This window comes from Saccopteryx leptura, chromosome 3 (genome assembly GCF_036850995.1).
Source record: "Saccopteryx leptura isolate mSacLep1 chromosome 3, mSacLep1_pri_phased_curated, whole genome shotgun sequence".
Classification (NCBI taxonomy): Eukaryota; Metazoa; Chordata; class Mammalia; order Chiroptera; family Emballonuridae; genus Saccopteryx; species Saccopteryx leptura.
The window spans coordinates 204010069-204022989 of record NC_089505.1 but is presented as its reverse complement, the minus strand read 5'-3'; the positions used below and the strand labels follow the sequence as shown (position 1 = coordinate 204022989).

The 12921-nt window shown below is 41.7% G+C and overlaps 1 protein-coding gene, 1 non-coding gene and 1 pseudogene across 45 annotated transcripts in view; 1 reads left to right on the top strand and 2 right to left on the bottom strand.

Annotated features, from left to right (window-relative positions):
• The window catches only part of MAP4K4 (mitogen-activated protein kinase kinase kinase kinase 4), a 224485-nt gene that overhangs the window by 21341 nt on the left and 190223 nt on the right, over positions 1–12921 (top strand). The window lies entirely within an intron of this gene.
• On the bottom strand, positions 5204–5278 carry TRNAP-UGG (transfer RNA proline (anticodon UGG)). Its single transcript has one exon. It is a non-coding gene; the product is annotated as a tRNA-Pro (tRNA).
• On the bottom strand, positions 8971–9517 carry LOC136397339 (NADH dehydrogenase [ubiquinone] 1 beta subcomplex subunit 10 pseudogene; annotated as a pseudogene).

Sequence of the window (12921 nt, the reverse complement as noted above, 5' to 3'; positions counted from 1 at the left end):
TTACATAGCTTAATATAATTCTGCTTTTTTAAGTTTTTCGAGATGGCAGGAAGTTGCCAGCATAGAGGGGAGGAAGAGAGAAGGCAGATGGATGGACAGTGTGAGCAGCTGGATGGAAAGAAGGAAAGTCAGAATCTGCAGGAGGAGAGAAGGAGGTTAAAGTATTGGTGTGGCGCCACATGGTCAGAGGATTCAAAAGGATTTAGAGCTCTGAGGAGAGAGGAGAGGGCGAGGAGGAAAGAGGCACAGTCATAGTTTATAAGGAAGGAGGAGGGGTTGGAGAGGAGACAGACAGAACTGCAGTTTGTAAGGAGGGAAGAGAGGTCAGAGATGAGACAGGCACCGCAGCCAAAGCCACAGCTTGCTTCTTTGGAGGGGGGAGAGGACGAAGAACACAGTGGAGAAGGGAGAGGCCCCTGGCCAGCAGGGGAGGAGAAAGAGAGACTGATGAATGAGAAAACAGGATTTAGTGAAGGAAAGAGGCTTTCTGGAGGGAAGAGACTCCAGCAAAAAGATTTGCTGAGAGACTAGAGAGGGGTCCCGAGAGAGGGGTGCCCCGGGGGTCAGGCAGGAGAAGGAGAGAGTTGGGAGTCCACGGAGAAGGAAAGATTAGGAGCAGAGGTTTTAGGTGAGGTTTCTTTGGCCAAAACCGGCCTGCGTGTAGAACAGAAAGTACAGAAATTAAGGACAGGAGCGAAAGGAGAAGAAAGCCTGCACGTAAGGAACTTCTGATGCCCTCCCTGTCCGGTGGCAAAATTGTCAAGATCTCTTAGGATATTATAATCGAATGTCCTGTTTTCAGGCCAATGGGAGTCATTGTCTAGTCTGTACTGAGGCCATGCCGTGATAGAGGAGAAGATTAATTTCTTTGGTTTGAGGTCTGAGAGACCGAATTTGGCAAGGATTTTTATGAGACATCCTAGAGGGGTTTGGTCGGAAGGCTTAGACTCTGAAGAGCCCATAGTGGAGACAGGTGAGCAAGAGGGGGCGTCCCCGCCTTTTGTCACTGTCTCAAGAGGAGAGAATCTCCGTGTGGGGGAGTCGTCCCTGATAGAGGTCGTCACCACCTGTCAGGGAGCTCCGAGGACGAGAAGTCCGAGAGAGTGGAGAGGTTTGGCTAGGCGCCTAGTCTTCCGTGCAGTCCACTGAGACTGAGTCAAACCCCTCAAAACGTGAGGCGTATCAGAGAAAACCGTCCGACCAGAAAGGGGTATTTTTAGAGAGAAATTTAGAGGCCAACCGGGGAAGGGGAAGGGAGAAACTCCTTACCTTTCTGGTCCAGCAGGGGTTCAGGACAGGGTTAGACTGCCGGCCAATCAACCCACAATTACACGTCCAAACAGAATCAGGGAGTAAGCCCGGGATGAGCTGCCGCTGCCCATTGCTTCCCTGGTTGTAAGTTTGAAAGGCAAAGAGGGATCGTCCAGGCAGTTAGTACCCTGTCCCGGGTTTCGGCACCAAATGTTGGAATCCATGGGAGTCCGAAAGACCAGAGTAACAGGCTTTATTGAAAGGAAGAAAGGAACCCTGCCGGGCACTTCTCCTGGGGGAGAAGAGCACCGGTTACAGACTAGGGGCGAGTTATATAGTGTTTGGGAAAGCCTGAGGGGATACTTGAGGCAAAAGTCCTGGTATGTCCGGAATGCTCCTCCTTGGGGGGCTTCGAGCATGTGGGTGTTGAACCAAAAGCCCTGGTATGTCCGGAGCCCCTCCTTGGGGCGGGTTGTCAACTTTTTGGAATTCCTTTGTCTCAGGGGCGATAGTCCTGTAAGGGTGAGGTCTGACAGATAAGCGGAACAGCAAGAGGGCAGTTTGGAATTCATGTATCTATCACTTTGATTCTAGGAAATTTGGATAAGTCAGTGGCTTTGGGATCCCTGAATGGAAAGGGAAGTGTTTTCCCACTTTGTGTAGTTCTTGCCCACCAGGTGCAAGCTAGGATTAAAGGTGATGGCCCACCAATTCTTGGCTCCGTTGTTTCATTACCGTCTGTCTGAATCTAATGCGAACCTACACTGGCCAGACAGCTGTGATGGTGGCCATGGCTACTGGCTTTACAAGGGCCTATGGGAGTATACAGGTAAGCTAGGTCTGCTAAGGTACATGTGTACCTAGTGAAACTTGATTTAAGTTCACATTCTCTGGGTGAGGCATAGAGGTGTGAGGAGCAAAAACAGTCAGCTTGTACAGTTAAAAACCTTATGACACATCATCTTAGTTAATAGAGCTTTGAATAAAGATGGGCAGTGTGTTCCATTGATTATGGCAATCAGCAGGCTCCTTACTGTTTTCCTGGAGCCATCTGTCTCTTGGGAGGCCCTGTGTCCTATATCTGCTGCTGTTTTGGTGTTCATTGCTGTTTTGTTTCTTGTTGACCAGTTAGGGTTAACAGTTTATCCATTTAGCAACCCCAGAAAGGTGCTGTGCAGAAGGAGTTCTCATCAGGCCTCCTGGAGTGTCTTCTGAGCAGCATCTGGAATCATACCTGGAATATTTGATGAATGGATGGCCCAAGTAGGTCACATTGTGCCCTGCAGTAAACAGCCTAGAGACTACTTTATTCAGCAGCTGCTATTCTCCCTGCCCTTAGGCCTGGCCCGCAGACTAATCCACGAAGTTTGATTAGTCTGCGGGCCGCACAAAATTGGTGGGCGGGCCGCATGCGGCCCGCGGGCCCGACTTTGAGACCCCTGGTATAGCTTTGTTTTTCAATGGTAAGTAAAAGTTTCTGGAGTTCAGTTATACAGGGAAATAGTTTAAGAAGTAAAGTTCTGCATTTCTTCTGAGGTGCTATATATATATATATTTAAAATATTTTTATTTATTCATTTTTAGAGAGAGGGGAGAGAGAAAGAAGGGGGGAGGAGCAGGAAGCATCAACTTGACTGGGCAAGCCCTGGGTTCTGAACCAGCGACCTCAGCATTCCAGGTCAACGCTTTATCCACTGCTCCACCACAGGTCAGGAGAGGTGCTATATATTTGATTTTGATAATGTAGACAAAAAATAAAATTTTCTTTTTCTAAGCCTATTGAGTAGAATGGTTTTATGGGCTTTTTTTTGAAAAAATTTAGTATGTGAAATATTTCTAACCTTTCTCTAATAATACTGGCAAAAAGACCTTTGTTAGCCATCAAAGTGTGAAATCTTTTTGTTTTATTTTGTGTAAACAAGACCTCTGTCATCAACACCTAGATTGAATTAGTTTGCTACTCAGTTTGTTGAAAAAACTGCATTCTCCTTTTTATTGATATAAAAAAGTGATTTAAAGTGCTAAGTATAGGATTTTCTTGACCTTTATTTTTGTTTCATTTCTATTCTGGGTCTTTTTGCTGATTTTCTTTTTATTGGTAGCTTGTCTTTCCTCTTTTTTCTGCTTTCTTTTGAATTACGGTATTTTTTGCTCCATAAGACTTACCTGACCATTAAGAGACACCTAGGGTTTTAGGGAGGAAAATAAAAAAAATATTCTGAACCAAATGGTGTGTTAAAATATTTAATAAAATACTGTATTTTGCGCTCCATAAGATGCACGGGCATTTTCCCCTTCACTTTTGGGGGGAAAAAGTGTGTCTTAAGGAGCGAAAAATATGGTAATTGAGTGGTTTTATGTTTCTGTTCTCTGGCTTATTAGCTATTTCATAGGTTGCTTTAGGGTTTGTTGAGCAAATAAGTTTGTAAAATCTTTTTTAGGTTTCCTCATTTATATTTTGCATTGGCCTGGGTAGTACCATGTGTATGTAATCTGAAAGGCTGTGGTGCTGCCCTCAGGGTGGCAGATTGCAAATTGTGTACTACCTTCCTGCTTGGGAGGGGCCATTGTATTGCTAATGTTTGCAGAAGGAGGGATTTTTTCCCCAGCCTGGGTTTTGCAGGAGGAGGAGAAGGAGTGCAGATGTGGAACTGGAGCTGAGGGGCTTTGAGAGCTTTGCTGAGGCTGGTAGAGGCCTTTTGATTTTAGGAGGAATCAGAGAATGTACCAGGGCTTTGGGAGCTCTGAATGAGAGGGAAGCAGTCTTCCCTGCCTGTTTGCTCGTCCTCCGGTACAAGACTTTAATAAACGGAATGGCTCACTGTATGGCCAGTAGTCACAGCCATCACAGCCAGGCACGTGCAGGTTTCCATTTGATTCGGACAGATGGTAAAGAAACTGTGGAGCTAAAAACTGGTGGGCCATTCCTTTATTCTAGCCTCACACCTGGCCAGTGAGTAAACATAAACACACAGGGCTCCAAAAACTCATTTACACATTCTCTGGTTCCACATTCAAGAGAATCTTTTCCGAGTCTTTCTAGAATCAAAGGCCCCCCACCAGCCTCAGTCCCCTCTGGTTTCCCATTTCCTCTCTCTTTCTCGTGCTGGTTTGAATCCTGCCGATTATACCAAATGCATGGCCAGTCCCCTTGGCCATCACAGCCAGGCACGTGCAGGTTCCCATTTGTTTCAGACATACGGTAAAGAAACTGCAGAACTAAAAACTGGTGGATCATTAGTTTTGTCTAGCCTTGCAACTGGCCGGTGAGTAAAACACACACAGGGCACCAAAACCCACTCACGCATTCTCTGGTTCCACAACCAGGTGAATCTTTTCTGTTTTTTCCTAGACTCAAAGGCCCCCACTAGTCTAAGTCACCTCTGGTTCTCTATCTGCCAACATAGCTCCTTATTCTCTGCATAAACTGGCTGCTTTCTCTTTCCCTGCCTCCTTGGTTGCTTCTTCAGCACCCTGCCATCTTGCCTTCTTTCTCTCACTCTGCAAAAACATGGCTTCCTTCCTCTCCTTTCTCCTTCTTAAAACTTTTTGGCATGAAAACCCCTCCTCCAGCACACATTAGCATAATAATGGCCCTTCTGAAGCAAGAAGATAATTAGCAGTTTCCCCTGGCAGCACAATTTACCTGGGCAGCGGCCATTTTTTTTTTTTTTTTTTCTGAAGCTGGAAACGGGGAGAGACAGACAGACTCCCGCATGCGCCCGACCGGGATCCACCCGGCACGCCCACCAGGGGGCGATGCTCTGCCCCTCCGGGGCGCTGCTCTGTTGCAACCAGAGCCACTCCAGCGCCTGGGGCAGGGGCCAAGGAGCCATCCCCAGCGCCCGGGCCATCTGTGCTCCAATGGGGCCTCGGCTGCGGGAGGGGAAGAGAGAGACAGAGAGGAAGGAGAAGGGGAGGGGTGGAGAAGCAGATGGGCGCTTCTCCTGTGTGCCCTGGCCGGGAATCGAACCCGGGACCTCTGCACACCAGCCGACGCTCTACCACTGAGCCAACCGGCCAGGGCCAGCAGCGGCCATTTTTAACAATAAAAGTGAGCAAACTTCAGAAAATAGAGATTTTACAAACTCATTTGCCTAACACTCACCACTTTTTGGCTCCACTGTTTGTTTACTGTCTGCCTGAATCCAATGAGAACCTGCATGGCCACGACGGCAACAGCCACTGGCCATACGGGGTTTACAGTACACACTTTTGACTTGCCACAGTTTACCTTCAAATGATTTATTCTTCATGTGCAATATAGAACATGTTAGTCATATTCTCTTTCTTCCTACCTGGCCTTAGAATATTTTTTTTATACTTTTTATTTTTATATATGTCATAAACCTCAAAATATATTGGTATCATTTTTGTTTAAACAGTTAACTATCTTTTAAAGAGAGATAAATAGTAAGGGAAGAAAACCTAATGTAGGTATGTGGTTTGCTTTTCTGGTGCATTTTATTTCTTATATAGAACCTTATTTTATTGGTATAATTTTCCTTATGCCTGAAGGATTTATTAATTATCATTTGTAAGACAGGACTGCTGACAATGAAGTTTTTTAGCTTTTGTATGTCTGAAAACTTTTTTTTTTGCTTTCATTTTTTGGACATATTTTTGCTAAGTATTCTAGGTGTTTTTTTGTTTTTTTTTTCTTTCAATATTTTAGAGAGGTTTTTCCACTGCCTCATTACTAGCATTGTTTCTGCCTAGAAGTCTGCTGTCCTTGTTTTGTTCCTTTGTATACATACATGCTATTGTTTTCTGACTCCTTTTAAGATTTTTCTCTTTACCCTTAGTTTTGAGCAGTACGATTGTGATATGACTTGGTGTATTTTTCTTTGTGTTTCATGTGCTCGGGGTTTGTGAGCTTTTTGGATCTGTGAGTTTAGAACAGGGGTCTCAAACTCAACTCAGCATGTGGGCCGCAGAGCAAGATCACAGCCATTTGGCGGGCCGCACTAGGTCTACAAAAGGCAACTGTTACGCAACACTTTTCTCACTGCAGTTGAAAACCAAAAAAAATCAGTACAAGATTGTTAGGCGGGCCGCATGTGGCCCGCAGGCCGCGAGTTTAAGACCCCTGGTTTAGAAGATACAGCAAATTTGGCAAAATTTTAGTCACTGTTTCTTCAATTTCTTTTTCTTCATTTCCCTTCCCTGTTTTTACATTTGGGCACTCCTATAACATGTTTATTAAGCCAGTAATGTCTGACTGCTTTTTTATTTTCCTTTTGGGCTTTATTTTGACTTATTTTTTTTCTTTAATGTTGACTCTGCTATTAATCACATTTAGTGTTTTTCATGTCATTGTGTTTTTATCTGTAGAAGATTTTTTGTCTCTTAGAATATTTTCCAGGTTTCTACATTTTGAACGTATGGATCTCTACATTTTGAACATATGGAATATAGTTAACCCTTTGAGTAATGAGTTTTTTTCATGATTGCTGACTCTTGGGGGGTGAGTTTTTTTTTCAAAAACTGAAATTAGTTCCAGTTACAGTTTTATTAACTTAAAATCATGTTTGATAACCAATTTATGGAAACAAGAACATACATTTGCCTTTTTACAATTTTGCCTTACACATTTTTAAAATAAATCGATCATACTCTGGATGGTCAGGAGGCACGAGGGCGTACATGAACATTCGTACTACTCAAAGGGTTAAATAACTGTCTTAATGTCCTTGTCTATAGTTTCAGTATCTCTGTCAGTATTGGTTTGGTTTTGATGAATCTTTCTTATTATTAGTTATGCTTTCCTGTCTGATAATTTTTTAGTGGATACCAGATATTACAAATATTACCTTGTTTTGTGTTGGGTATTATTTCTATTAGTATCCTTAAGCTTTGTTCTGGGGTACAGTTAAATTACATGGAAATACCGTATTTCCCCATGTATAAGTCACTCCCATGTATAAGACACAACTTAGTTTTGGGGCCCGGAATTTGAAAAAAAATGTACTACATAAAGTTATCGAACTCAAGTTTTATTCATCATAAAATTCATACAACTCTTCATCACTGTCAAAACTTCTCATCCGTGTCTGATGACGAATCACTGTCTTTAACAATGAGCACAAAATGAAGTGCAAAAAAGCGGGAAATCCAAGTAAAAAAAAAAAAGTACAACCACTGTATAAGATGCACCCAGTTTTTAGACCCTAAATTTTTCCAAAAAGGATGCTTCCTATACATGGGGAAATATGGTAATTTGATCCCTTTGGGTTTTGCTCTTTTGTTTTTGTTAAGGAATTCTTGAACAGTGGTTAGTTCAGTGCTAATGATGCCTCACTAAGGTAAGACCTTTCACAATACTCTGTTCAGTTTCCATTTGTTTGGTGGGAACAGGCACTATTCCTATCCCTGTGTGAGCATCTGCACTGTTCCTTCTGATCCTTTTGAGTAGTTTTTTAACATTTGGCCTTGAGTAGTTAGTTGCCTTATGTGCATATACTGATCATTACTTGACTGAATGCACAGGGTCCCTCTGCAGACCTTTCTTTGTGCAGCTTTCATCTCCGATACTGTCACCTGGAACTCTAGCTGCCTTGGTCTACTTTCACTCTTAGTTCCTTCTCTGCTGGAGGAGTCTGCCCAGAGCTTGGGTTTTCTCTGCCTGTACCACGCCACCAACTTTGTAAAGGGACTAAGTCCAGGCAGTTGTATGGCTTACCTCATTGGTTTCATAGCTTTCAGAGATCAGTGATCTTCATTGTTCAATGTTCTAGCTTCTTGAAAACTTTGTCTCATAAATTCTGTATGAATTTGTTTTGGTTTTCAAGTGGAAAGGCAAATTTAGTCCCTGTTAACACCATCTTGGATAGAAGTAACAGTCCAATGGTATATCCAGTCTATCTTTTTATTCACCATTCATTCATCATGAGACATCAGCAACGTGTCAAAACTGTGAAAACAACCCTTTCCTCTTTTTTAATGGGAGTAGTGGGGAGTAGGAGAAGTTGCTCTCAGAAGAACAACTTGGATTTGAAAAACATCATTAAAGAAGACAGTTTATTGTGATGTAATTCAGATATCACACTATTCACCTATTTAAAGTGTATAAATTCAGTGGCTTTTAGTATATTCACAGAGTTGTGCAATCATAGCTGCATTTGAGAACACATTCATCATTCTGAAAAAGAATCTCCATACTCCCAATTGTCCTGTTACTACTGCTCCCATTTCCTTTCCTCAGTCCTTGGCTACTTCTAATCTACTTTCTGTCTCTATAGATTTACCTATTCTGGATGTTTACTATAAGAGGAATCAAACAGCATGTTTTATGACTGGCTTATTTCACTTAGCATGTTTTCAGGGTTCATCCATGTCATAGTATGTGTTGGTACTTTTTTTAATTGAAGAATAATATTTCATTGTATGGATATATACCACATTTTATCTGTTACTCAGTTGATGGTCATGTGGGTTGTTTCTATTTTTGGGCTATTAGGAATCCTGCTATGAACATTTGTGTAGACTGTATGTTCATTTCTCTTGTGTATATATCTAGGAATTGCTTGGTATAACTGTATGTCTGTTTGAGGACCTGCTAGACATTTTCCAAAGCAACTATACCATTTTATATTTTTACTAGCAGTATGTGAAGGCTTTAGTTTCTCCATATCCTTGCCAATACTTATAATTATGTCTTTTTTTTTCAGGTTTCATTACTCTTTATTTTAGCAGTGGTGGCAGTCATGTGAGAGCGACTCAGGAAGCAGCAGCAGCAGCAGCAGCCTCTTTAGCAGCTTTTCTCTCTGCAAGCATCCTCAGCTTCTGTTTTGCCAGGCACTTCCTTGCAGAATAATGGGTCCCTAAATCATTATGACTGTCTTGGTAGGCCTTGGCAACCTGCGTGAACTGTTCTACCTCCTTGGCACGATTCTACCTGTCGCTTTCATTTTCCCTCTGCTGACAGGCCTTCAGCCTTTCCTGGATAATGTTGACAATTTCTTGATTAACTTTGTAGTGTCTTCTCCGTTGCATTTCTGCTTTGAACATGCACAAGACATTCTTTTCCTTGCACTTGGTGGTGTCTGGCACCCAATGGAACTCCCAGTGGTAGTAGTAATACTTGTTCTTTACATGCTGCTCCTCCATAAACTCTCTCACAAAAGTCACAGGCCAGTCCACGAGGAGATTGAAGGCCTTTGTTAAGTAGGTGATGGAATTGGGCAGAGAGGTCTGTGGCGAGGGCGCCGGCCTGTGGTGCCTGGGCACCAAGTACATACACATCCTTGTCCCAGCTCTCAGGCATGCTGGTGGCTCACAGAATCAAGCTCAGAAGCGCTGTCCCGCCTTCCAGTTGTGGCTACACAGGACTGGCAGCGCCTGGGAGGCATCATGGGACTTGTACTCTAATTATGTCTGTTTGATTGTAGCCATTCTAGTGTTATTTTAGTGATTTGATTTGCATTTCTCTGATGGCTGATGATGTTGGGCATCTTTACATATGCTTGTTGGCCATTTGAGTATCTTCTTTGGAGAAGTTATTCAGATTGTTTGCCCATTTAAAAAAATTTTTTTTTCCATTGATTTGAGAGAGAGAGAGTGGGGAAGGGAGATGGAGAAGGAGAAGCATCAACTTGGTATTCCATTTAGTTGTGTACTCATCGATTGCTTCTCATATGTTCCCTGACTGGGGATAAAACCCATGACCTTGGCATGGCTGGATGACACTCTATCGACTGAGCCACCTGGCCAGGGCCTTTTGCCTATTTTTAAATTGTGTTATTTAAAAAAATATTTGAGTTTTAATATTTCTTTAGGTATTCTAGATATAAGTTCTTTACCACAGTGGGCCCCAACCTTTTTTGGGCCGTGGAACAGTTTAATGTCAGAAAATATTTTCACGGGCCGGCCTTTAGGGTGGACTGATAAATGTATCACGTGACCGAGACAACCATCAAGAGTGAGTCTTAGATGTAACAGGGAATCTGGTCATTTTTAAAAAATAAAACACCATTACATTATTCAGGCTTAAATATAAATAAAACGGAAATAATGTAAGTTATTTATTCTTTCTCTGCGAACCGGTATCAAATGGCCCACGGACCGGTACCAGTTCGCAGCCTGGGTGTTGGGGACCACTGCTTTACCAGATGTATGACTTGTAAATATTTTTCTCCCAATCTTTAGGTTGACTTTTTACTTTTTTAATGGTATTCTTTGAAGTACAAAAGTTTTATTTATTTTTTTTTTTTGTATTTTTTGAAGTTGGAAATGGGGAGGCAGTCAGACAGACTCCAGCATGTGCCCGACCAGGATCCACCCGGCACGCCCACCAAGGGGCGATGCTCTGCCCATCTGGGGCGTTGCTCTGTTGCAACCAGAGCCATTCTAACGCCTGAGGCAGAGGCCATGGAGCCATCCTCAGCGCTCGGGCCAACTTTGCTCCAATGGAGCCTTGGCTGTGGGAGGGGAAGAGAGAGACAGAGACGAAGGAGATGGGGAGGGGTGGAGAAGCAGATGGGTGCTTCTCCTGTGTGCCCTGGCCGGGAATCGAACCCAGGACTCCTGCATGCCAGGCCGACGCTCTACCACTGAGCCAACTGGCCAGGGCCCAAAAGTTTTAAATTTTGATAAAGTACATTTTATCTATTTTTGTTGTTGCTAGTGTTTTAGGTGTCACATCTAAGAAGCCAAGTTTATGAAGGTTTACTCCTTATATTTTCTCCCATCCACGTACTGACCAGGCCTGACCCTGCTTAGCCTCTGAGATCAGACACGATCGGGCACCTTCAGGGTAGTATGGCCGTGGAAGATTTACTCTTGTACTTTAAGTTCTATAGTTTTGGGTCTTATATAAATATTTAGTTCTCTGATTTATTGTGAATTAATTTTTGTATGTGATAAGAAGTAGGAGTGTAGCTTCACTCATTTGCATGTGGATATCTAGTTGTTCTAGCACCATTTGTTTGAAAGGACTGTTCTTTTCCTATTCAGTTGTTTTGATACACTTACAGAAAGCCACTTTACCTTAATTAGATGTGAAGGTTTCTGAACTCTTTTTTCTTTTTTTAAATTTCTTGACTCTTAATTCTATGCCATTGATCTCTGTTTATTCTATGCCAATACCAAAGAGTTTTGATTGCTGTAGCTCTGTAGGAAGTTTTGAAATTGGAAAGTGAGTCCTCTCAACTTTGTTTTTCAAAAGTACTTATTTTTTAGTTATTTTATACTAATGACCGACCCTAGCACATACTTTCAAGAAACATTTTCTTGAAATTGCCCCAAATTTTGTGAATTGGGACTTTTCTTCTCTTGATTAAAAGTTTTACTGTTTTGAAGACTCATGTCTACTCATTCATATGTCCATATCACATATAGAGTACCCCTCTCCCCACCAAATACATATTTGCTAGGGAGTATCGAGAGGTATTTTTAACCCTCTTCCATCTGCAAATGCAGGAAGGCATAACTTGATAATGTCACTGATTCTTTCAGAATCTTAGTAGTCCTCTAAATTTAAGTACCTTATAGCACAAAAGAGGAAAAAGTAAAAGTTCTAAGCAAAGAGAACTATTTGGAATCCAAGAAATCTAGATACAAAATAACTGTACCTAGGTTAGTTCTTTTATTTCTTATTAAAATTTCACTCTAAAATGTCTGTCTCAGAATATGTACAAATTACAAACCTAGCTAAACCTGTCATTTTCAGAATGGTTTATATAGAGAGATTATAGACTTTGGCCTTGGACTTCAAATATTAAGTCATCAAAATTTTTTGTTAAACCAAAATCTTTACTAAGCTTAAAATATTTCATCTAAGGAAAAAATATGCTTTGCTAACTCAATATTCCAATTTGACAATGATAAATTAAAAAACTCCTATTTTGTTATCATTCTCATCCCACCCAAAGTAACAAATGCCCAAGGAGTTTTCCATTTTAATTAAGTTTTGAAACTCAGCTGCCTGTGACAACCGCAAGTTGTTTACTATTAAGTTGTTTACTATCTTGAAGAACCTCAGTTATACAATACAGATAAATCCCAAATCCAATCCTGAGTGCTGCTTCATGAAACAGTTGTGACTTTAAGGCAATTTAGAGATGTGATAATGCTACCTATTAAATGCTAAATAATCAAGTCTTGTCAGGTTTGGTTTAACATTTATTATTCTTATACTCCCAAAACACAGTTTTCATTTAACTTCTCAATAGCTTGTTTATAGATATTAGCAAAATAGGAACTACCCAGAACACAGATTTCATCCTAGCAACCTGTTGAGATGAAACTGCAGGGAGGAAAGGTTGTGCATTTCCTCTGCTTGTGAAACCTTTGTTGAGAAATGAACTTTGAAAAGAAGATGCCATCTCTGTACAACCTATTTGTTCGTAGGAGATATATTGTCCTAACATTTCAAAAGAGGTTCTTTGAAGAAAGAAGCAGGAATACTTTTCTCCCCTTGAGAGTATAAGAAATATATTCTACAACTATCTGAAAACTCATCATAACCTTCCTTTTAATTACAAACTATAGGAAAACTTCCTATAATGTTCAACAGTGATATCAACCAACCCTGAATAAAACTGGAAATTAAGCCTGACCAGATGGTCACGTGGTGGATAGAATGTTGACCTGGGATGCCAAGGACCCAGGTTTAAAACTCCAAGGTCACCAGCTTGAGCACAGGTTCACCAAGTTGAGTGCAGGGTCACT